The following is a 16,620-nucleotide window of genomic DNA, read 5'->3' on the forward strand; positions in this document are numbered from 1 at the left end:
CACCCACATACCCACGAACAGGTGAAGGGATGAGCAGATTACGGCCTCTCTGTTGGAAATACTCAGCATTAAAAAGCAACAAGTACTGTGCGATGAGATCAGTGAATCTCAATGTCTTATGCTGAGTGAAAGAAGCCAGACACAGGAGTACATCTGCATGATTTCATTTATATAACATAATAGAAAGAGTGAAGCTATAGGGCCAGCAGAAGCAGTGGGCCAGGATTCCCTGAGAAGGGGCACAAGGGAAATTTCTCAGGGTGATACACACATTCCACATCCTGATGACAGCAAGCCTCCATGGGTGTATGCGTTTGTCAGAACATTTAAAAATGGGTGCTTTTGGGGGGGCCCGGGTGGCTCAGTCAGTGAAGCATCCCACTCTTGATTTCAGCTCAGATCATGATCCCAGGGTCTTGAGATTGAACCCTGTGTCAGGCTCTGTGCTGAGTGTGAAGCCTACTTGGGATTCTCCTCCCTCTCCTCCTACCCCCCTGCCCCGCCCTGCTCTCATCTAAAAATTAATTAATTAATTAATTTTTAAAAGTGGATGCATTTTGCCACTCTTGAGCAAAGCCTGGGGGTTCAATAGAGCTACCCTATGATCCAGCAATTGCTCTACTGGGTATTTACCCAAAGGACATAAAAATACAGATTCAAAGGGGTACATGCACCCCGATGTTTATAGCAGCATTATCAACAATAGCTGAACTATGGAAAGAGCCCAGAGGTCCATAGACTGACGAATGGATAAAGAAGACATGGTATATGTATATATATATACTGGAATATTACTCAGCCATCAAAAAGAATGACATCTTGCCATTTGCAATGACATGGGTGGAGCTAGAGGGTATTAGGCTAAGTGAAATAAGACAGTCAGGGAAAGACAAATACCATATGATCTCACTTATATGTGGAATTTAAGAAAGAAAACAGATGGGGTTCCTGGGTGCCTCAGTCACTTAAGCATCCAACTCTTGGTTTGGGCTCAGGTCATGATCTCTGGCTTCTCCATTCGAGCCTGCATGGGGCTCCCCACTCAGTGGGGGGGTCTGCCTCCCCTCTCCCTCTGCCCCTCCCCCTACTTGTGTACTCTCTCTCTCTCTCTCTCTCTGAAATGAATGGATAAATCTTTTTTTAAAAAGGAAAGAAAGAAAGAAAGGAGATGAACATATAGAAAAGGAGAAAAGAAAAAAAGGAAAGAGGGAAACAAGCTGTAAGTGACTCTTAACGATAGAGAACACACTGAGGATTGATAGAGGGAAGGCTGGGGGATGGACTAGATGGGGGATGGGGATTTAGGAGGGCACCTGTTATCATGAGCACTGGGTGTTGCATGTAAGTGATGAATCCCTGAATTCTACTCCAGAAACCAATTTTGCACTATATTTTAACTAACAAAATTTAGATTTTAAAAAAATGGATGCATTTGTTACATAAAAATCATACAATTTATGTGAGTGTATTTTATAGTATATAAATTAAAATAATAAATTTGTTTTAAAAGAAGCTTTAGAAGGGGAATCATCTGATGTATATTCCAATACCTGTCTGCCACTCTGATGAATGAACACCATGAGAAAGGCAGGTAAGTGGGAAAGAAGAAACACAAAACAAATGACCAACTAGATGCTTCCTTCGTAATTATCAGCTATAAGGTAAAACCTTGTCATAGCTAAAGCTAAAGACTCCCAGACGTCATCCTACTGGGGAATTTCCATTATCCACACTCTTGCTAACTTGTATTTGACTTACAACTTCCTATTAGTAGTGTATATACCAAGTCCTCTCTATCACCACTATATATCTGGTGGCCAATATATTTGGTCGGCTTTCTTCTCAAACTGTAACACTGTGGAATTAAGACAACGGCATGAGGACCGTCTGTGTTGAGGAGCATTGTGTTGTCATCTTGGTCTCCTTGGGAGCTCAGTGTGAACTGAAAGCTGTGAAGAGGTCAAGTGAACTGTGCCGTCTGCACACCAAGGTTGGCGCCATGCTGCCACTTAGAGCCACCATCTGAAGGTCCATGAAACTCACCAGTATCAGGAATGGACACGCTTGAGGTATGGCCTCTGGCCTTCTTATAGCTTGAATTCTGCAATCCAAGTAGAATTCTCCAAGGAGGACACCTGGGTGGCTCAGTCGTTAAGCATCTGCCTTCGGCTCAGGTCATGATCCCAGGGTCCTGGGATCAAGTCCCACATCCGGCTACCTGCTCAGTGGGGAGCATGGTTCTCCCTCTCCCACTCCCCCTGCTTATGTTCCCTCTCTCGCTGTTTCTCTGTCAAATAAATAAATAAAATCTTTTAAAAAAAATTTCTCCAGGGAGCTACCCACCTTCAGTTCTCCGAGTCTGAAGTGTGTTCTCATTGAAATACATCTTTAATTCTAGTAACTCTCATATAAGTGAAGTCAATGTCTCTGCTTACACTCACTATGTAGCATCTTAAGCTGACAAATCCCCAACAACTATGAGATGTTCCTACTTTCTCGGGTTAAACATTGATTTAGAAATTTAATTTCTCATTATCCTTGGGATCTCCCAAGGCTCTGGACTATGGTGGCTTCTTCCTCATTATGTCCCCTCTCTATTCATTACCCACTTGTTCTGAGAGTGGTCTTGTTATATTTTGTTTTCAGCTTCCCTCTTAAAGAGCATACGCTCATTTTCAGAAAAATACATTTCTGCAAGTGAGCCAACATTACCTTTAGTGAAAACCACACACCATAATGCTTTCTGGCTTCTGCTTTGGGGATAGAGCAGAGAACCTCATCAGTCCAGGGATGTTACTAAATCCTTGGAAATTAGCTTTTAATCACTTCAGAACTGGTTTTAGGGGTGATGTTGGCTAGGCAGGAGGGAAAGGGGAATAGGCAAGTAAGCAGCATTGCCCTTACAGCTCGCTAAAGCTGGTACATTCTGCTCGAAATGCTGCATTCTTTGTCTCTTGCATTTGTGGTACGCTGAGCAGCATCTGATGTTCTTTTCTTTAAGTTGGATGGATTCCTAAATCTGACATCAGGGTGTTTTTTTTCTTTCTTCCTTCCTTCCTTTCTTTCTTTCTTTCTTTCTTTCTTTCTTTCTTTCTTTCTTTCTTGTTGTCTTTCCACCATAATTCTCTTTAATAAGGAAGGGAGTGTGGAAGGCATCTCAAAAAGTGGATTCCTCCCCAGCTAATGCCGCATGGGGGACACCACACGTGAGGTTTCTTACTTGGGCTCCTCGTTCTTGCTTTCTAAGGACACCGCAAGGGCGGCTTCCTTCAGCTGAGCCCCATGTGGCACAGTTCCTAACTGCTGAATAAACAGAAAGGAAGTCAAGCAGAAGAAAAGCACGAATACACACAGAGGCATAATTACAAGGGAACATTTTTAAGTCAAAAACATCGCTCATCCGGAAAAAACTTCACAGAGAGAAGTTTAAGCTGTTTGCAGTTTTCCCTTCAGAACGATTTTCTTATAGGTCTGATACTGCCACAGTTCAAAAGAAAGTAGTAGAGCAGAGGATTAAGATCTTTGATTAACACCGAGAGACGCCCCAAACATGGGCTGGTGGGCTGCGAAGCAGTCGATGCTGGTCACAAGCCATGAATGCCAAGCGGAGGCGGCCACGGGTTCAGTGGAGGGGGTCCTGGGCCCCAGGGGAGCCGTCAGCATCCTCCCCCAAAGCAGCCCCTCTCAACTGCATCCCAGGAGGGACTGCTGGAAAACCGCCCCCCAAACCATCACCTCCAGGGCGTGCGACTACAGGCCTTCTGGCAGGGCGTCCACCCACGACCCATGTTAGCCTTCAACTTGACTCAGACCCCCCTCCCCTCCATCCTCGCCAACAATAACAACTGCAATAAAGTAAGCCTCGCCATCTGGACAGCGCAGCGGGTTGACCTTTATGCCTGTGGCTCCCAGATGCCAAGCTCCGAGCTCCCCCACCCACCCATCACCGAGTCTCTCAGCGATCCAGAGCACAGAAGAAAAGCGAGAACAGGGTGCTGAATTTGCGTAAAGCAAAATCGATTTCGGTTCAAAGCGTGCTTTTTGTTCTAACACCCATAAACCTCGTTACAGACCACCAGCCCCTTGACAAGCGGCCGAAGGGGAGCACTTTCCCAGAGGGGCGACCCGGTCAGCCCCTCAGCCTCCTGGGCGCCGGGAGGCCAGGCGGGGCTGCCGGAGGCCGGGGCCGGGGGGCGCGTGGCTCTGGCGGGGCCGGGAAGGGCCCTGCCCACCGTCCCGGAGAGGCAGCGGGAAGGCAGACAGCCGCCACTGCAGGAGCATCTGAGGAGCACCGCGCCCCCGGGAGTCGGGCCTGAGGAGCCGGGGGCCGGCGCCGGGGCCCAAGGGCGGCAGCGGGAAGCGCCCCTGCGGACCGGGCGGCGGGGCGCGGGCGCAGAGGGGCCGGGGCGCCTGTCGCCGTCACCCGCCGGCCGCGCGCGCCGCAGACCGCCGTCCCCTCGCTCCCGCGCGCCCCTGCCCGCCCCCACCCAGGGCTGCCGCCTCCCTCCTCGAAGTCCTGCAGGTCTTGGCTGGGGCGGATCGGGGGCCCTCCTCTCCCTGGCGGCCCTGCGCGCGGCCGGCAGACGTGGGTGCACCAGCGCTGCGCGGCAGGAGAGGGCCCGGGGGCGGCCGCGGGGATCATCCGGTCTCCACACACACGACCTCCCTGGTCCCCTCTCCCCACCCCTACCCCCCCTCCCCCCGCTGATCAGGAGGGTGCCCCCTCACCTGCTGGTCGCCGGACACCAGGGTCAAGGTGCCCTGCCACCGCAGTATCTTACAGGTCAGTGAGACTCTCTAGGACCGGCAACCCTGAAGGGCCCAAAGTTGGGGGAGGGGAAGCACACACATGGGAGATCATGGCGAGTGGAGCCACTTGTGTCCCCCCACGGTTTCCTAGCCCCAGGTGCTCTTGCTGGGGACACTGCCCTATCAGGTTTCTGACTTAATGCCTGAACTGCTTCCCGAAGGTGGCCTCTCTCCCTTCCCAATGTTACTGCTCAGCCGGTGTGTCTGCGGAGAAGGCAGGGGTCCTTCCCCAGGCCTCCCCCAAGCCCCCTGCTTCCGCGTAGTGTGGCATGTGACCACACTGCCGAGCTCACGCTCTGGACCGCTCCTGCACCCCTTTCTCTAGGAAGAGGATCCCCTTGTCTTACGTTGGCTGTGCGGGATTCTGTGCTTAGGAGTAAGGCGTTAAGGAAGCCCCCAGCAGTGATGGGGGCTGAAGCTCTGTGAGCAGGAAGGAAAGGCCAACCCACACCAAGAATGCATATCCATCTCTATGAAGAATGACCGCTGGCCCCTCCGTGACGGAATGGGCCAGATGTAGCTGACTTGCTACCAAGGAGATGGTAGCAAGACCACATCAGGGGCTTGACTTTGGCCTCCAGTGCTGACAGGTTAGAAAGTCAGAGGCAGTCAGTAACTCCATTGGCCTTGGTGACAGTTTCTCTGCTGGACATATGTATAACCTCCATCATTGTCGCCATGGTCACTCATTCGTGTGCCCCTCGTGCCAGTTCCAGGGGATCCATAAACACATCTGACCAATGTCAACCGGCTAAGTCATTTTGTCTCCTTGGTCGTTCAGTGCCTTTCCTGAGTGTTGCTTTCCAGTGGGGAGCAAAGTGATTCAACAAGGAGCCAGTCTAAGTGGGGTAAGTCAGAAGAAGGTCTGACTTACATGTGGAATCTAAAAAAGCCAAGGTGGGAAATGGAGCCAGGGAGGGGGCTGAGAGACCTGGGGAGACTCTGGTCAAAGGACACGGACTTCCAGCTATGAGGTGAACGAAGTTCTGGGATCTCCCGCACAGGGTGGTGATTCTAGTTTACAGGACTGTGTGGCACGCTTGACAGTTGATCGAAGAGTAAATCCTTCATGGTTTCACGACACACAACAACAAAGGGTGAATATGTGAGGAGCAGAGATGTGAACCAGCCCTATTGTGGTTATCATTTCACACCCTATACGAGAATGGGGTCATCACACTGTGTGGCTTAAACTCACATGACGTTCTAATGTCTCAGTAAAGCTGGGGTGGGGGGGGACATTGAGTCAGTCAGCCAAGCCGCATTTTTTCAGGCTCTCTTGGTCTAGTATTAATCACACAGCACCATAATTTAGTTTTTTCTGTTGTGAAACACAGTGTAGATGAGATTTTAATGACATTCTGAAGACGTAGTCTTCATCAGCCATGAAAGAGAATGGCAAGCAGTCTGGTACCTCAGAAAGCTTTGGCGCAAATATTTGTCATTATGTGTATTTTTAAATCTCGTGACAGCTTACAGCCTTGATATATTTAGTAGCGGTATCTTTTCTTCCCAACCCTGACCCACTTGTATCCAGCAAGGGCTTGAGGTAATGGGGCAGCTGTGGCACCCGTTTAGTGAGGGAAACAAGGAGGGGAGAAATCTAGCACCTGTGTGTCCAGGGCCTTGTCCTGCCCTAAACAAGACAAGCAGACTCCCAGGGTTCAGATTTGTGGGGTTGAGTGGGAGGACCCGGGAGGAGGGAAGCTGCCAGGAGGGCAGGGACCAGTGAAGGGACCCTGAGGCTCCATGCTGTTCTGAGCCTGGAGAATTTCAGGAGTTTGGAGGGGAGGTGGGGCATGAGCACAGAAAGGTGACACAAAGGCCCTATGGCAGGAGAAAACCTGGCATATCTGAGGAACTGACAGAAGTCCAGGTAGCCTGGGGTTCAGAGAGAAGAAGGAAGTGTGGCCCCTCACGAAGGTCACAGCGAGAGGTGCTAAACAGGGTGGGTGTCTGGTCAGAACCACCTTTTCTAGAAGATTGCCCTGGCAGCAAGTATAAAGAATTGGTTAGAGGGATAAGAGGCTCTTTTGGGGCAAAGGTCACAAAGAAGCAATTTTCAGACATGGAAAACACAACAACCAAGGCTCAAGGGAGAAGAGCTAAGCTTCGCTATAAACAGGAAAATGCAAATTAGAACCATGGTGATATCAAAAAAAGAAAGGATAGGAACCATATGATCACTTCAATAGATGCAGAGAAAGCATTTGACAAAGTACAACATCCATTCATGATAAAAAACCCTCAACAAAGTTCGTTTAGAGGGAGCATACCTCAACATAATAAATGTATTCTGCGAAAAACCCACAGTTAGCTCATACCCACTGGGGGAAAACTGAGAGCTTTTCCCCTAAAGTCAGTAGCAAGAAACAAGACAAGGATGTCCACTCTCTCCACTTTTTTTAACATGGTCCTGGAAGTCCTAGTCAACAATCAGAAAATGAACAGAAATAAAAGGCATATAAATTGGTAAGGAAGAAGTAAAACTTCCATTATTTGCAAATGACATGATACTATATGTAGAAAATTCTAGAGACTCCACCAAAATACTTCTAGAACTGATAAATGAATTCAGTAAAATTGCAGGATACAAAATCAATATACAGAAATCTGTTTCATTTCCATACACTAATAATGAAGCAACAGAAAGAGAAATTAAGAAAACAACCCCATTTACAATGGCACCAAATATAACAAAATACCTAGGAATAAACTTAACTAAAAATGTAAAAGACCTACACTCTGAAACTATAAAACTTTGATGAAAGACATCAGAGATGACATAAGAAATGGGAAAATATTCCACATTCATGGACTGGAAGAATGAATATTGTGAAAATGTCTATACTACTTAGAGCAATCTATAGATTTAATGCAATCCCCATCAAAATCCCAATGGCATTTAGCACAAAACTAAAACAAACAATCCTACAATTTGTATGAAACCACAGAAGACCTCAAATAGCCAAAACAACCTTGAAAAAGAAAAACAAAGCTCTGGAGGCATCACAATTCCAGACTTGAAGTTGGATTATAAAGCTGTAGTCCCTCGAGACAGTATGGTACTGGCACAAAAGTAGACAAAGGAAGAAAGAATATTCAATGGGAAAAAGACAAACAAATGGTGTTGGGAAAATTGGGTAGCCACATGCAGAAGAATGAAACTGGACCATTTCATGGTTCTTCCCCTCCTGTGTCCACGGTATCCTCTGTTCCCCCTCCACAGTCCATCCTATCCCACCCCTTACTTATCCGTGGCATCCCTCCCTGTCCCCTTCTGTCCTCTATTCACCCTTGCCATCTGTCTGAGACAGAATTCTCTTTCAGGGGTCTGAAATATTAGGGCTGCTGTTCTCTCCATCCCTGTAGGTGCTGGGAGTGGGAGCTGGGCGCCCAGGAGGGGCCCTGGCAGGGTGTGAACACCTCCCCAGCCCTCCTGGAGACTCCCTGCCACAGGTTCCCGTGGGCTGTCATTCTCTTGCTCCTGACTAAAGCTGCCTCGGCTGTTAAGGGTTGTTCTCTGGTCCATTCTGGAATTGCCCCCCCTGCCCCCCATGGCCACATGGCTGGTACCACTACTCCTGGAGCTACCTCCGGCTTTGCTTCTTTTGGAGGCTTAGGGAACATGGATTCTCCTTTTGGCACCCACCACCAGCTTCCTGTTTGCTGTGTCTCGGCTCTGCCTCTGTGTCCTTTAAACAGAGTCCAGTGCATGGTTTTCAGAGTGCATTTAGAAGCCGTTCTTTGGTGGAAGTCACACTGCCTCTGCACCCTCAAAACAAACAAACAAACAAAACCACCACACACAAAAATAGACTCAAAATGGATGAAAGACCTAAATGTGAGACAGGAATCTATCAAAATCTTTGAAGGGAACACAGGCAGCAACTCTTCAACCTCATCCACAGCAACTTCTTCCTAGAAACATTGCCAAAGGCAAGGGAAGCAAGGGCAAAAATGAACTATTAGGACTTCATCAAGATCAAAAGCTTTTGCACAGCAAAGTTAGCCGTCAACAAAATCAAAAGACAACTGACAGAATGGGAGAAGATATTCGCAAACGATATATCAGATAAAGGGTTAGTATCCGAAACCTATAAAGAACTTACCAAACTCAACATCCAAAGAATAAATAATCCAATCAAGAAATAGGCAGAAGACATGAACAGACATTTCTGCAAAGAAGACATCCAGATGGCCAACAGACACATGAAAAAATGCTCAACATTACTCGGCATCAGGGAAAAGCAAATCAAAACCACAGTGAGATACCACCTCATACCAGTCAGAATGGCTAAAATCAAAAACACAAGAAACAAGTGTTGGGAAGGATGAGGAGAAAAAGGAGTCCTCATGCACTGTTGGTGGGAATGCAAACTGGTGTAGCCATTGTGGAAAACAGTATACAGGTTTCTCAAGAAGTAAAAAACAGAGCTACCCTTAGATCCAATAATTACACTACTGGTTTTTTACCCAAAGAGTACAAAAACACTAATTCAAAAAGATATGTGCCCCCCGGTGTTAACAACAGCCTTGTCTACAATAGCCAAATCACGAAAGCAGCCTAAGCGTTCAATGATAGATGAATGGAAAAAGAAGTGGTATATATATACAGTGGGATGTTATTCAGCCATAACAAGAATGAAATCTTGCCATTTGAAATAACATGGTCGGAGCTAGAGAGTATTATGCTAATTGAAATAAGCCAGTCAGAAAAAAACAAATACCATATCATTTCACTCATGTGGAATTTAAGAAACAAACAAACGAAGGAAAAAAGGGAGAGAGAAATCAAAAATCAATGTTAGGGTGTATGTGTGGTGCAGCTCTGGTGAGATGGGACCCAATACCCTGGTTCTGAGAAGGAGCACCGAGCAGGCGATGTCTGGGGTGGGGCTGGCCCAGCCAGCACGTGGCTTTTTCACTGCACCGTGATTTATGTTCAGCTTCAGTTGCTTTTTTAGATTTCCTTATGGAAAATGATAGTCCTGCCTCATTCCATCACATTTCCTGAAGGCCCATTCTAGTGAGGAGAACAGGGAAGATAAAGCCAAATCTATATTCCAGGCCAGCACCGCATACAGAGCTGCACTGAGCCATGTGTGGCTGCTTAGACTCATAATTAAATTAAGTAAAATGTAAAGTTCGATTCCTCACTCACTGTAGCCGCATTTCCAATGCTCAAAAGCCACATATGTGTAATGACTACGCTCTCGGACAAAGCGGAACACGGCCATCATCACAGAAACCTCTATTGGTCAGCACTTAAAGGAGAAAAGTAACTGGCTTTTCCCATATGCAAAGATGGCTCAACATTAAAAAATTAGAAATTATTTTTAAAATAATAATAAAAAATTAGAAATGCACATTAACAGATTAAAGGGGAAAATGTAATCATCTTAATAGATGTAGACAAAGCACTCAGGAAATTTATGTTCATACAAACATAAATAACACCAACATTAAAGACAAAAGAACCAACTCATAATAACAATAAAACTACGAGGTACCCAGGAATAATTTCAGTCACACATGCACACATACCCTGTGGAGAAAATGATATCACCACTACAGAAGATAAAGGCAATGTAAATAAATCTAGAGCTATGTCACGTTCCTAGATGGGAAGATTCGGTATCACCAAGATGTCAGTCCTCCACAAGTTAGTCCACAAACTCGAAAAAAATTATAATAAAATTTCCAGTAAGGTGTTTCACAGAACTTGACCAACTGACCCTGACATTATCCAGAACAATTAAGGACCAAATATAGCTAAGACATTCCTAAAGACCAAAAAAAAAAAGAAAGAGAGAGAGAGAGATTGAGAGAAAGAAAGACCTGCCTTATCATTCGTCCATTCATGTAGTCATTTGACAAATACTGAGCATCCATTCTATACTCTAGCTTTAATAGCTGGGAACCTAGTTGTTAACAAAATAGCCAGCAATTCCTGCCCTCATAGTGCTTGGTCACATTCAAATATCAGGTCTTGCTCTAAAGCTGTAATAATGGAGATGCTGCGGTGTTAGAACAGGCATGGATGAACAGCATAGGGAGACCAGAAACAAAAGCTTGACACGGGGTGGGGTTTGATAGAGGAACAGTGTGTCCTCATGGAGAAAACATGTTCTCGATACACAAGAAAATCCATTATAGGTAGATTAAAGACCTAATGTGAAATGTAAAACTTTGAACCTTTTAGAAGAAAATACAGAAAAATATCTTTGTAACCTTGGGATAGATAAATACCTTTTATGAGACATGAAAAGCACAATCCACTAAGAAATTGTTAATTATTTGACTACATAAAAATTGACAACTTCTGTTCAAGAGAAGTCCCTAGAGCTTAAGTAAACCACAGAAGGGAAGAAAATATTTCCAAAGCATAAAACTGAAAAAAAAAAAAAAAAGTTACCCAGTGTATATAAGAGACTGCTACAAAGCAATAGGAAAAAAGGTAATACAGTAGAAGATGAGAAAAGTAGGAATAGGCATTCCTAGAAGAGGAAACTCAAAAACCCAACACCAAAAGACAGAAATGAGGAAAATGCAAATCAAATAAATGATCTGGTTAAAATCAAATTGACAAGGAAAAGAACAAAACTAAAGAAATGGACAAAAAATGTATATTAATAATGTTGCCAAAGAAGAAGTCCACACCCCACCGGTTAAGAGTGGTAATTGCCTCAACCACACAGTGCACAATAAGGCAGAATTTGAGAATTAAAACGCATATTCCCGTGGCCTTTGCAACTGCCCTCTTTGGTGGACAGAGAGAGTCTTGCCATGAGCACAGGGACATGTGTAAGAACAGTCATTTCACAGAAAATGGATTATTAGTTGCCTAGGCTGGGCTGAGAATTAACTATAAATGGGCACCAGGGTCTTAAGGGAGTCGTAGAAATGTTTGCAACTTGACTATGGCAATGGTTGCACAACTTCGTAAATTTACTTGAGAAAATCATTGAGGGGCGTCTGGGTGGCTCAGTGCGTTAAAGCCTCTGCCTTTGGCTCAGGTCATGATCTCAGGGTCCTGGGATCGAGCCCCACATAGGGCTCTCTGCTCATCGGGGAGACTGTTTCCTCCTCTCTCTCTGCCTACCTCTCTACCTACTTGTGATCTCTCTCTCTCTTTGTGTCAAATAAATAAATAAAATCTTTAAAAAAAAAAAAAGAAAAAAGAAAATCATTGAATTGTATACCTTAAAGGAAATAAACTATATGGTATGTGAGTGATACCTACATAAAGTTGTTTTTGAATTGTCATTCCAGCTTTATCGCAATGGTAATAAAATTGAAAACAGCCAACATTTTTATAAATGGATTGTTGTAGAGATTCAATGGAATACAAAACAGTGGCTTAAATAAATAAATCAGAGCTACCTACAGGGACAGGAATAAACCTCCACAGTGAAAAGTAATGGCAGAGAGGGTAAAAGCAACTTGCCAGGTGATACAATGTAAAGGGAAATATTTACATAAGATTTGAAAACATATAGAACCATGCCATATAATGTTTATGAATACATATAAATACAGCTATGGCATTTGAATCGGCACAGAAAGGATACACACCAAATTCAAGGTAATGATTGTCTCTGGAGAGTAAGGAATGGGGATACAACTGTATCTGCAATGTTTCATTTCTTTAAAACAAAGCAAAACACTGAAGCAAAAATGGCAATCAAGTGTTTGTTATAATATTCTCTGTCATTTTCCTGCACATTGACATCGTTTATTATGAATTTAAAAATACAACATGGGGCACCTGGGTGGCTCAGTGGCTTAAAGCCTCTGCCTTCGGCTCGGGTCATGATCCCAGAGACCTGGGATCGAGCCCCACATCAGGCTCTCTGCTCAGCGGGGAGCCTGCTTCCCCCTCTCTCTCTCTGCCTGCCTCTCTGCCTACTTGTGATCTCTCTCTGTCAAATAAATCAATAAAATCTTAAAAAATAAAAAATACAACATAAAAGTGTATTTTATTTGCTCTTCCAGTTGCTCCAAATACTGGCTCTTTTACATTACAAAGAGTTGTAACTGCCACGGTGTAAAGCATCGGTAAGTTTTCCCTATATTTTATAATCATCGTCAATGGTTGACTGATTACTGGCCTCAGGATGGGCTCTGCTAGACTTTTGGGAACCCGGGATGATGCAGAAAGCCGGAGGAGGATATGTTGGCGCGCTGTCAATCGTCTGGAGCCCAGGTCAGTACATGTTGTGTGCAACAGTGACACCTAATGGTCAGTGTCGGTACTTGCGTGCGCTCTTGGATGAATATTCCGTTGGGTTTGGTAGCTTTTTTTCTAGAGGCCCTTACAAGAAAGAGAACGAAGGATTCAGTCTGGAGAAATTTTTTTTAAGATTTTATTTATTTATTTGACAGACATAGATCACAAGTAGGCAGAGAGGCAGGCAGAGAGAGGAAGGGAAGCAGGATTCCCGCTGAGCAGAGAACCCGATGAGGGCTCTATTCCAGGACACTGGGATCATGACCCCAGCCGAAGGCAGAGGCTTTAACCTACTGAGCCACCCAGGCGCCCCCAGTCTGGAGAATTTTTATATTTGGTGAGCTCCCTTCTCAGTTGACCGAAGTCGGTGAACACCAACTCCCCCCACCCCCCCACCCAGGAACACCTAGACTAGTTCAGAGATAGTGCTTTTCCTCCTCTTCCTGGAGTTAAGGGGGCTGAGCTTTGCATCCTGAAGAAGTTTGCTCCCAGCATCTGGGCAACACCAAAATAGTGTCTGAGGTCCTTTAAAAATAATGTCTCAGGCCCACATTTGAATTGAGATTTCAGGCAAGAAGTATTTCTGTAGCTAGGTAGGAAAGACGGCATGGGGTCGGAACGCAGTGGTCTTTCCCATTTCAAAGCAAGTTGGTGAGCTGCATAGATGTTAGTGTTAGATAGGGCTAGTGTTGAAAGATCATAGCATGTCCAGACCACGCGAGACCTTAGAGTTTATGTTATCAGCTCCACAGGCATTGGGATGTCTTGAAGTCCAAGAACATACATGTGACTGAGAACAAAATTGACCCAGTAAATGCCTGTATTTCTGACACTCCACACAGGAGGAGTACTGAGGACCCATTCCCCAAACAGGCAACATCAGGAGAGGAGCAGACCTTTTTCCCCACAGCCATTCATAAATTCACTAAATCGGCACAATAGCAAGCCACTAACAAAACTGCTTCCTCACTTTGACATTGGAAATCATCACCAGCCTGAGTCTTTCAAAACTACCCCAAAGCGACATCTTCATTTGAAAGTTGTTAGTTGAGGGGTGACAGGGTGGCTCAGTTGGTTAAGCCTCTGCCATCAGCTCAGGTCATGATCTCCGGGTCCTGGGATCGAGTCCTGCATTAGGCTCCCTGCTCGGTGGGGAGTCTGCCTCTCTCTCTCTCCCTCTGCCCTTCCCACACTCATTCTCTCTCTCTCTCTCTCTCTCTCTCAAATAAATAAATAAAAATCCTTGAAAGGAAGGAAGGAAAGGGAAGAAAGAAAGCTGTTAGCTGAGTAGTGCAGGGAGGAAGCCCAGCAGCCCTGGGGTCTCTCCAAAGACCTCCCCCCGACCCAGCTGCCCCTCAGGCTGAGATGGGCCCATTAGGACAGCACATTCGATGGGCTCAGACAGGGCAGGGCACAGGACAGAAGAGTGACGAGGAGAAGCTGGGACCAACTCAGGATGGAAGCCTGTGGCAACATCATCAAACCCTCCAGAATTCGTTCTGGGAACACAGCAGGTTTCTTTTTCTTTTAAAGAGCTTCACTGGGGTGCCTGGGTGGCTCTGACTCTTGATTTTGGTTCAGGTCACGATCTCAGGGTCCTGGGATTGAGCCCCATGTCAGGCTCTGGGCTGAGCATGGAGCCTGCTTAGGATTCTCTCTCTCTCTTTCTTCCTCTGCCCTCCCCACCCCTGCACACATGCTCTCTCACTCTTTCACTCTCTCTCAAAAAATAATAATACATACAGAGCTTTACAAAGGTATAACTAACATACTATAAACCGCGTGGATTAAAAATGCACAATTGGTGGGTTTTGACATCTGCGCACACCCACGAAACCATCACTTCCATAAAGAGGATGACGTATTCATCAGTCCCTCAGCAATCCTTGCCCCGCCCCCTCCCCCACTCCCATATCTCCGGGTAAACTTTCATCTGCTCTCTGGCACTTAAGATCAGTTTGGGTTTTCTAGAGCTTTATATCAATGGAATCACACAGTATCTTGTCCTCTAACTGGCTTCCTCGGGTGTAATTATTCTGAGAGTTGTTCGAGTGACATCTGCCAGTGGTTAATGGCAGGGGTTGCGGGCCCTGGCTGTGCTCACAGTCTGGAAGGAGGCTACCCCATCCGCATCAATCGTGATAATTCATTTGGCTTCCCAGCAGCCCCTCAGTAGAGGAGTGGGAGCCCAGAGAAGATGGGGGAGAAGCTGGGCTCAGGAGCCCTTGTGCTGCGTGAGAAGCTGCTTGGGGCAGTTTCTCTGCGGGTGTCTTCAGAGGTGTTCAAAGCCAGAGACTGAGTGACGTGTGGTCTAGGGCATCCAAAAGATGACTGTCACACTGTAGAAAACCAGAGGCGGAGCCCCACTAGAGTGTGAACCCTGAGGGCAGGGGCCACGCGGTCAGGTCCTGGGGTGGAAGAAATAGGAAAACCTTCTTGGCGCTGGACCCCCTAAATCACCCTGGGTAAACAAGCAAAGGCAAACCTCCCAGGGCCCCAGGCAGTGCTTTGCCGATGAATCAAAGGTCAGCAAAGCCATAAATCAACCGCATTTGCACCCAACAGATTGTGAAGAGTTATTTTGAACTTGACTTGGCCAAAAAAATTCCCTGGCGCTGAATCAACTTCAAGAACACAAACAGAAGGGGGAAACATCCATCTTCCTCCTCTCCCCAGCAATGAGAGCTGGACGCTCCAGGGCCGAGCTCCCCACAGTGAGGGCAGCCTCCCTTCCTGCAGTATGAGGATCCCCAGTGTGTGTGTGTGTGTGTGTGTGTGTGTGTGTGTGTGTGTGTGTGACCTAAGCTGCCACGGGGTGAGAGGTCTTCCACAGAGCACCCCCAGACAACTGACCCAACATCTTTGGGGTGGGGGTGGGGGTTGGAGGGATAGTTCCCAGGGTCCTTCAGCGCTCCTGGGAACCAGGGTCTGCATAGGATTTTCTGGCCGTAGAACTAGCCTGATGTTCACCTGGGCTGTCGTGTCACTGATATCAGTCCCATGCTGTCCAGGCTGTAGCCCATGAGGACTCTTTCAATTAAATATGCATGCACGTATGGAAAGAAGTCTGGAAGGATCTATGCTTCCATGTTATCACATGTCAATTCAAAGTGCCTGAATCTTCTGAATCTTTTATAACGAGTGTGTAGTTTAAAATTTAAAAAAATTCTTTTTAAAGATTGTATTTATTTACCTGACAGAGATCACAAGTAGGCAGAGAGGCAGGCAGAGAGAGAGGGGGAAGCAGGCTCCCCGCCGAGCAGAGAGCCCCATGCGGGGCTCCATCCCAGCACCCCGGGACCATGACCCACGCTGAAGGCAGAGGCCCAACCCACCAAGCCACCCAGGTGCCTCTAGTTTAGCATTCTTTAAAAGGCAGTGGTGTGTAGCAAGGAATTTGTGTCTTGTTATAAAAACCATTAACTATGGAAGATTCAGAAAAAAATATGTAAAGACCAAAAGGAGGAAAGTGTCAGCTGGAATCATAACCCCACCACCCAGATAAACTCTGTCGACCATTTTAGAGAATTTCTTTTCTAGAAATAGAACATGCATTTTTAACAAAAGAGAAACATGGT

This window comes from Enhydra lutris, unplaced genomic scaffold (assembly GCF_002288905.1).
Source record: "Enhydra lutris kenyoni isolate GAN:26980312 unplaced genomic scaffold, ASM228890v2 scaffoldscaffold17, whole genome shotgun sequence".
Lineage (NCBI taxonomy): Eukaryota > Metazoa > Chordata > Mammalia > Carnivora > Mustelidae > Enhydra > Enhydra lutris.